Source organism: Octopus sinensis, linkage group LG13, assembly GCF_006345805.1.
Source record: "Octopus sinensis linkage group LG13, ASM634580v1, whole genome shotgun sequence".
NCBI lineage: Eukaryota > Metazoa > Mollusca > Cephalopoda > Octopoda > Octopodidae > Octopus > Octopus sinensis.
In genome coordinates this window covers 62,149,068-62,159,067 of record NC_043009.1, presented here as the reverse complement: position 1 = coordinate 62,159,067, position 10,000 = coordinate 62,149,068, and positions in this window count along the sequence as shown.

The following is a 10,000-nucleotide window of genomic DNA, read 5'->3' as shown; positions in this document are numbered from 1 at the left end:
TAGAAGACACTCTTTAAAGTATAGAGTTGAATTTCGTGTAGCCACCTGTTGGCAACTTTTCTCCCCCACCCATTTTGTTGGAGGTACTACCCATTTTTCTGGGCTCTTTTCGGAGCTATACGCCGTTCGAAATTTGCATTAGCTTTTGTATGAAAAAAAAACAACAACAAAGGGCGGTGGGCGCTTGTTTGTAGTTTGTAGAGAAAACGTTACCTGAAAAAAAAACATGGTCTTCCCCCCGCCCAACTAAAAGACATGAAGAACTATGAAAGACGGCGAATAAGTACCAGGGGTGAGGGAAAGAAGAGAAAACTAACAGTCGATCGTTCTAGAACTCCCAGAATAAAAGCGTAAACACCTGAAAGACTTCCCCTATTCATTACTAAACGTCTTTCCCTCTTCTTCATTGTTAAAAGTAAAGAAGATAGAAAAGATCGATCGTATTTCAATCTAATTGTCATTGTAAATGACTGAGGCTTTCCTTTAGTTGTCTATGTTGCTTCACCCCTTTTCTCTACGGTTAAGGGAATGAAGGTGCGTGGCTCAGTGGTCAAGTGTATTCGACCCAAGGTCGTAAAGTCACAAGTACGATTCCCTGCGGCGCGCTGTGTTTTTTAGCAAGGTACTCTACTTCACCTTGCTGCAGTCCACTCTGGTGGCAAAAATGAGTTGTAGCTGTAATTCAAAGGGCCATTCTGTGTGAGGTTGAATCTCCCCGAGGACGACCTTATGGTAGTATGTCTGTGGAGTACTCGGCCACTTGTGCATTAATTTTACGAGCAGACTGTTCGTTGATCAGATAAACAGAAACCACGTCGTCATAACCGACGGAGTACCATTTATTGAGTGAAAGAAAAGGTAATGTTCCATATGGTAAGGCAAAAATGTCGTGTGTTTAGTATAAGCAGTGAAAGCTTAGACGAAATAATTGCTATTCCGTCGTGTACTCGCCCTCGACTCACGCTCAGTTTGATAACAATAGCCAGCGCATCGATGTTTATCAGGGGGATTGGCCTCCACATCTGTGAGACCCACAAATGCCGCTGTTAGGACCGGATTAACACCTATAGAGACCCTAACGACTAAAAAGATTTTCCTGCCCCTATGTAGGATCTTTTTTTCGTTTTCTTCCAACCACTTGCAAGTTTCGCTTGCTGCAGTCCACTCAGTTAGCCAAAATGAGTCACACAGAATATGTAGCTTGTCATATTCTGTATGACTGAATGTCCCTAAGAACTATGTTAATGATATGCATGTCTGTGCAGTACTCAGCCACTTGCGAGTTAATTTTATCCTCGTGTGGAAATGAAAAGTGAAAGTGGCATCCAATATTTGCTGTGTTTATGTAACTATAACTTTTCTTTCGATCTATGTATCTACTGTCTCTCACTTTCTCTCTTTCTCTTACACTTCCTCTGTGTCCCTCCTCTCTCCCACTTTTAATTTAACAATCTATGTTTGTATCTATTTATCAACTTTACTCTGGATCTATGTATCTACTTTTCTTGCAATGTGATAAACATTAAAAACACAATATGAACGCCGTCACCACTCACTGTCTCTTTCACTCTCTGTCTTTCACTCTCTCTTTCTCGCTTTCTCTCTCTCTCTCACTCTCTCTTTCTCTCTCACACTTTCTCTTTCTTTCTCACCCTCTCTCTTTCTCTCTTACTTCCTCTATTTCTCATTTACTTCCTCTCTGTCCTCTCTCTCTCTCGCTTTGAAATAAGTGTGACACACACTACAAGTACGGACAAAAACCAACATAATTAAGCGTATTAATATTATTGATGATTATAATGATAATAATGATTTCTTTTATTTGTCACCAGGGCGAAGGATGAGGAGGAGAATACAAAGACAGACATAAAGTGTGGGGGTTTACATGTAATGGAATGATAAAATATAAAGTATACACGATGAACATAAGACATTAGAAAAAGAGGAAACAAGTGATAGTGATGGGGTCCTCCTGGTACATCCAAGATTACCCTGAATACCAAGAACAAGAGCTCTCTCCAGCTTCTTTTTTCCGACTCACAGGTCTACACTGAGATTGGTACACTCTTGCCATTTTCGCAATTTTCACCCATCTTTTCATGAATTCACTCGAGGATAGCACCTTCCTCTCCACCCTCACTTTCCTTTTCAAGTGAAACTTGAAAAAGTCGATGAGGGCTTTACCAAAGAGGAAGTCTCTGTCCTCATTCCTTTCAGTCTCGTCCATCAGATAACCTCTTCCACCACAGTCATCAGACAAAGGAAAACTGCCTTGCCTGCCCGATTAAAGGAGGGCGGTGGGGCAATCATCATTATGGACTCGGCTGATATATGGATCCGTCCTACATGCGACAGCAGCTGTTCGACGTAACTCCACGAGTCAGCAATGCCCAGACACTAAACGAGTGCTTGCAGAAAGGTTTCGTCGCTCTGCGAGCACCTAGGACAAGCCCGTCTCGTACAGATAGCGCCCTCAGGTAGCACTACCAGGCCAAAGGCATCTGAAAATTGTCTATAACAGTCCCCGACCGAAAGGCCCTCCCGAATAGACTTGCCAGTTCGTCTTCGTCGACGCCTAGGGTCTCCTCGAGGATGTCATTGCACTTCCCAGCAACAAATCCTCTGTAAATATTAAGTATTGCGGGGCTTATCTACCGATAAAAATTTCTTAAAAGGCCCTTCCAACAGCTTTTTATGAACAAATTTTTTTTTAATCCCTACACTACCTGGGAACTTTTCTATTATAGTTTTATAAACGTCTGACGACGTTTTAACTAAAGGTCTGCCCATGGGGGTTATGAGGATTTCATCCTCAAATTCCTTTCTCTCTGTCTCTATTTTGTTTTGGGGTTGACTTACAAAATTCATCAATTCACTGTTAGACGTAGTCACAACAGTGAAATTGATGGATACATTTCGTCTACAGACTCATGAATAATTTTGAAGTCGATGTAATTGGTTGTTTCTGTGTTTATGGATTTCATGCTGTTGTTGATGATGTTGCTGTCTGAAGTTGTTGATCTTGTTTTTGTTGTTTTTGTCTGAGTAGTTGTGAATTGTGTTGCAGTTGTGGTTTCAGAATTAGGTTTTTGTTGATTTCTTGGGGTGGGGCTATGTACTCTCCTCCTGTTTCGCCTACCCCCTTTTGTCACTGTGATTCATCAATCGTTCAGCTCTTCTTTCTCCATGTCATTGCAGTCCAGGCTAATCGACCACACATAGTCATTAAAGACAGGGAAGAAAATATTTGTAGACTGATAGATGTAAGTGTTCCCACTGATAAAAACATATCTGCGAAGGAATTTGATAAATTAAGTAAATATAAGGACCTAGAAATCGAAATACAAAAGATGTGGCATCTTAAAGTGAAAACTGTTCCTTTTATTGTGGGTGCCCTGGGTATGATAATTTCTTATCATACTCAGGGCACCCACAATAACAGGAACAGGGGTGCCAAAAAACATCTGGATAATATCCCAGGAGGACCATGTGTGGAGGCACATGGCCGAGTGGTTAGAGCAGCGGAAGCGCGGTCGAAGGATCGCGGGTTCGAATCTCAGACCGGGCGATGTGTGTGTTTATGAGCGAAAACACCTAAGCTCCACTCGGCTCCGGCAGAAGGTAATGGCGAACTTCTGCTGATTCTTTCGCCACAACTTTCTCTCACTTTTTCCTCCTGTATCTTGCAGCTCACCTGCAACGGATCGGCATCCCGTCCAGGTGGGGAACCTATACACCAAGGAAACCGGGAAACCGGCCCTTATGAGCCATGCATGGCTCGAGAAGGAACAAACTAAAAAAAGGAGGACCATGTCTCAGAGAAATCCAAAAGATTGTACTGACAAGTACTGCCCACATCCTTAGAAAAACCCTGTCCATTTGAATGTCTGTGTTGTATTACTTAAAGCTACTTAAAGCTACTGCCTCTGCCACTTCCCCTCCTCGAGCTTTCAGTCATACTGTAGCACCTCTTATCCTTCACTCGCCTTAGAACGCTGGGTGTATCTCGGTAAATGATTGTAACAAACATGCAGATTAAAAGTCAATAACAAGAGTACTCAGGGAGCGCAAACCTCCGCCAATTCAACACCAATGTACTCTCAACGATTAGCCAGAGATGAGTTTTAAAATGAGAATATCTAAATAAACTCGACTGCTCTCACAAACGAAAATACTAAAAATGAATCCAACCCCTCTCAAAAAGTAAGTAAAAAACAGGAAAAATAATCCAGAATTCTCGGATCTATCCCAAAATCTAATCAGTTCGTGCCAATCACGAGGCCAAACATTCCTGATAGTGTCATCCGAATTTATCCAACCGTTCTTGAGATACCTTGTCCACAGAAAAACAAGCAAAACAAGGCCAGTAGTTTTTTGGGGGAGGTGATGAGTCGATTACATCGACTTCAGTACTCGACTGGTACTTATTTTATCGACCCTGTAAGAATAAAAGGCAAAGTTGACATCGCGACCGGCGAAATACCGTTAAGTATTTTGTCCAGAGCGCTAATGTTTTGAAGAAAGAAGGAGGAAAAAATGATAATAATAATGAAAGGAAGTGGTTGGAATCTCCCCAATGTCCTGATCGATAATACTGCTAGTTGTGGTGTCACAATAAAAATACTGGTAATTGCGCAACCTGATAATCGCCAACTCATATTAGTGACAATGAAAAAGCAAAATATTGTGAATAACAGTAGTAATGAAACATACTTATCATCATCATCATCATCATCATCATCATCATCATCATCATCATCATCATCATCATCATCATTATTATTATTAATTATGACGTCTACTTGTTCCTGATCTGGTAAATTCTTTTTAATCAGCAAATATTTTAAGATTCACTGGATCCCCAACTCTACTGATTCCGACATATAACTGGCCGTGAGTAAATACGGACGCGGGCATATAGATGCCGCACTTAGAAAGGCTTTGTCTTTGACTTTTGTTTATAGACATTGCGAAAGCAGGTCTCACTGGAAATTGGCGTCTTTTCAAAGTAAAGGGCAAATCGGTATCAGATGGTTGCAGAATAATGCGGGGAATCAAAAGTGTGCGTCCTGCATCAACACCAGTTATTTTACTTGCAGTGGTTATATTATCTGACACCGATAACACTCTATAACGTCTGTCTACACGTTCTAACCTTAACCCTAACCCTAACACTCTATAACGTGCGCCATTGTAGTGTCCATTTCTCTGATCTCAGTTTCTTAGCAACATTATAGGAACACCCGTTTTTAAGTTGATAATGTGAGGTGGCATGCCACTTATATTAAGAGAATTCAGAAATTTAGGAGGATAGATAGCAGATTGTTGATGTTCTGCAACGGAATCAATACTCATCAGAGTATATATCTCACTTGAAAATTTCTGGATTATATGGTTATTTAGATTGCTGACTTCTTCATTCTTTGTTGTTAATATTTCACGTAATGATAACCATTGGGCATTGCTAAAATTAACCTCTAAATCTTCATAGACATGGTTGATAAAATCCTCCGTGCTGTTGACTTAAAATTGCTGAGGAATCTCTGTTACTTCATCATATAATTGTCTTTGAACATTGGGGGTTCTTCCATCACCAATTTACAATAACCAAACAGAATGATATGTCAGTCGAGCTTGAGAGGTGGTATCATTATTGCTGAGACAGTTTTGCACTTTCATATTCATGGTGAGATGAAGTACTTCGCATTCAAACAAGCTCTAATTAGAGAAGACCTTTGTGCTCTTCGAACCACTGGAAGAATTTGACGGAAATTACCACCTAAAATTATCAATTAGCCACCAAAGATCAAGTCGTTGTTCATTACATCCTTCAGTGTTCGATTCAGAGCTTCAAATAGACAACGATGACATATGGGTGCCTCGTCCCAAACAATCAAGCGGGCATCAGGAAGCAAACGGCCAGTGACATCAAAAGGAGATATTTTGAATTTTGAATTACAGTTTACCGATATGGGGAGCTTGAATCGAGAGCGAGCAGTGCGACCTAGCTTCAATAGTGTCGCAGCAAAGCCTGATGACGCTGTCGCAATAGCTAGTTGGGTGTTTTTATGCATATAAGACAGTAATATATTAAGAAGAAAAGCTTTGCCAGTACCCTCAGGTGCATCAATAAATATCAAACCACCTTCATTTCTATCAATTTTCTGTTGAATATTTTTGAAAAATGATTCTCTGGTCATTATTTAACATATGGATGCTAGCATTGAAAGATTCTTCTGCATTTGGATCCATCTCATCTTCATGAAGTAGAACATTGTTCATTCGGAGATAATAAATAGCAGCAGGCAATCCATGCGATGATCCACTTCACACAGCATATGATTCAGTGCAATATCCAAAGCTGCTTCATCAGAAAAATTGTGTTGTCTCATTTGGTGGAAGTGATCCTGGCAAAGATCTTCACGAAACATGTTGTATGATTCTAGTGGTCTACATGGAGAGCAAAACTGAAGAATACTGACAAACAAAATTCGTAAATCATTCGCCGAACATATTGTTCTTGCCTCATTTAGACAACGTTCCCATTCTTGATCATTTTCTAATAGATTCATCATTTAATATGCGTGCTTAAAATGTTCGCTAACAACACTGTTAATTTTCAAAGCTTGTCGCCCCCGCTTTATGTTGAAGTAATAGACTAAGATAAGATAGCTTCTGGAATATCGTTACTTTATCTAACTCTTCTCCTCCAACTTTTATTATTGCTACACCAAGTATAATGTTGTGGAAAGTCAAAATAGAGGATATCTTTTGCTGGGAGATTTTCTTCATTCATCTTGAAATATACTGTCAATTTGGTCGATCTATTATTTGGTAAAGCTTCTTGTGAATGATTCGGATTAAACACAATCATCTATCGATCTGGCAAGTGTATCGATAAGCATTCAACAGCAGGCTGCCTTTGCTGACTTGGAAACTCAAATAATCTCCAGCAAGCCTCTGACGCTTCAATATTGTGGAAATTATTTATTCATTTCTCTATTTTCTGCTATATATCCTCTGTTATATCCTTTCATGTGGTAGTATCTCCATTTGATTGATGTTAACCCCACATGTTTTTGTAATTTTTTTGCTGTAACTTCGAAATTGTCCTCCATGTTCTGGGTCCTTGTGGACAATAAAAGAAATCATTATTATTATTATTATTATTATTATTATTATTATTATTATTATTATTATCATTGAGTGAGAGAGCAGTGCATACCATCAAAGTGACATTGGGGTACAAATATACGAGGCCCATTATACCCATCATGACTACCCGTCTGATAATGGTACACCAGGCACATGGATTACAACCATATGTGCGCGACATGGTGATCTCATATCAAGATAAACAGCACATGACCTTGCAGGTGGGGTCCAGTTAGAATTTTCTTCAGGTTGAGTAGCCCATCCCGCTCAAAAGGTCCCTGAATAAGGGTTGTTTAAGGATGTTGAAAGAACCACCCATGTTTCCAGGGGTGAATTATTCAAACCCCAAAGAATCCCCCTCAACACATGGCTATGATGCTCCCCCACTACTTCTGCTCGTGATCAGAGATGCACATATCGTCAGCCACTAAGGGACATGCTCAACTGGTTAAAGTCAAACCACTGACAAGCAAATCTGTGGTAGAGAGCATATTATTATTATTATTATCATTGAGTGAGAGAGCAGTGCATACCATCAAAGTGACATTGGGGTACAAATATATGAGGCCCACTATACCCATCATGACTAACCGTCAGATAAGGCTACACCAGGCACATGCATCACAACCAAATGTGCGCGACATGGTGATCTCATATCAATATAAACATCGCATGATCTTGCAGGTGAGGCCCAGTTAAAATTTTCTTCAGATCGAGTAGCCCATCCCGCTCAAAAGGTCCCTGAATAAAGGTTGCTTAAGGTTGGACTAAGTAAAAGCCAACAATGGCTCAAAAGCTCTGGACCAAAGGCCGAAATGTAATGGCTGATTTTCGCTGCACAAGACCAATGCCTGACTACAAACAATTATAAAAACAAAATAATGAAAACGGGCCTCAACGCCAAAAGCTGAATGTGCAACAAGCACAATGAGACAATTGACCCCATCATCTCGGGCTGCCCAGTCCTTGCCAAGTCTGAATATGTATACAGACACGGCAAAGTAAGCAGTTATATCCACTGGACAATAATCTAACATTACAGCATCAAAACTGACAGTTGGTGATATAAGCATGAACCAAGCAAGGTACAAGACAAGGATCAGGCCAGAATCATCTGAGATGTGCCGGTTCAAGCCGACAAAGAAATAAAAGCTAATCGCCCAGACATAACAGTCAACGATTAGGGAAAAACACCTGCTTACTGATAGACATTGCAGTTCCAACCGATCAAAATATTGTCAAAAAAATAAAGTGGAGAAGTCAAAAATGTAGGGCATGAAAGCAAAAACAATACCAATAATAACTGGAGCATTGGGAATGATAAAAAATCATATGAGCAAAAATGTAGAAACAATACCTGGATCCTCAAAATTACACACTGTCCAAAAAATAGCCCTACTAGGAACAGCCCACATCCTACGCAAGACACTATCAATCCTAAATAGGACAACCCACAAAGACAAGACACACTCTATACAACATTTAGCCAGTGAAATAAACTCCATCCAGCATTACACACTCAACACCCAATACAAACAGTAACACAACCAAAGATAGCACCACACCTCAAGGAAAAAAGCTAACATAATACAGTTCCGGGAAGAGTTTGCACACTCTCAACAGCAGAAAAGAGCACACACCCCTGCGACACGGAGCTGCAGTAGAAATTTGCCTCGGTCTACCAAACATTGAATAGTTAAAATGATAATAATAATAATAATAATAATAATGATAATAATAATAATAATAATAATAATATAATAATAATAATAATAATAATAATAATAATAATAATAATGATAATAATAATAATAATAATAATAATAATAATAATAATAATAATAATAATAGTAAGAAGAAGAAGAAAAAGAAGAAGAAGAAGAATACTAATAATAATAATAATAATAATAATAATAATAATATAATAATAATAATAATAAGGAAGAAGCTCTGGGCTAAATAACAGCTTGGACGTACACTAAGGAGCTCTCTCCAAAAAACAAACTTATTCCAATAACACCGGTTCAATGGAAAGAAATCTTCGCGATACAACTGTGGAGAAAAGTTCTGTTAAATCAAAGGATTTTAAAATATGGGCAAGATTTTTGTTAAATAGTGTAGTTTCTTTCTTAAATGCGCGATATCTCAATGCGAAATACTCCAGACGTCGAAACCAGCACCAGGAACCCCGGGAAACCACACCAATTACACAGTACGTACGTAAATTGAATAATTACCTATACATGCAACTGACCATACGTCAATGTGAAAAAAATTATATTTACAAGCAATATAAATAATGCCAACACGACATACACATATACACACAGAAAATAAAAGAAAAACAGGTGTCACGAGCGACGCCTAATCAAACAAAAGCAAAGCGATTTCCCACAAACGAATATAAAAAGGAGCAAATTAGTCACCGCTTAAAATATCAGTAAACAATTATAAATAATAATAATGAATTAATTGTATGCAGTGCTCAGGTGCACCACAACTTGTCAGAAAGTGCATATAAAGTACATGCAGTAATGTACAAATGTCTGGAAAGCGAACAATGTATGAGTCAGATACACGCTTGTGTGTGTATGGAGGGGAGAAAATCAAGTGTAGTGTTGGCGAATCTCAGGAAGCATGGAAGTTTTGAAGGATGCAGTGCTCCGTCAACTAACAACTGATGCCGGCAGTTTGTTCCATGCTTCAGCAACTCTTAGCGTGAAAAAATGTGCCCGGAAACATAGCTACATAAAAATATACAGGCGATTTTCAATTTATCAGCCTACGATAAGACAAATATATCCATTCGAAGGACAAGGAAGCGGTGTCAGGTCAAAAAGTCAAC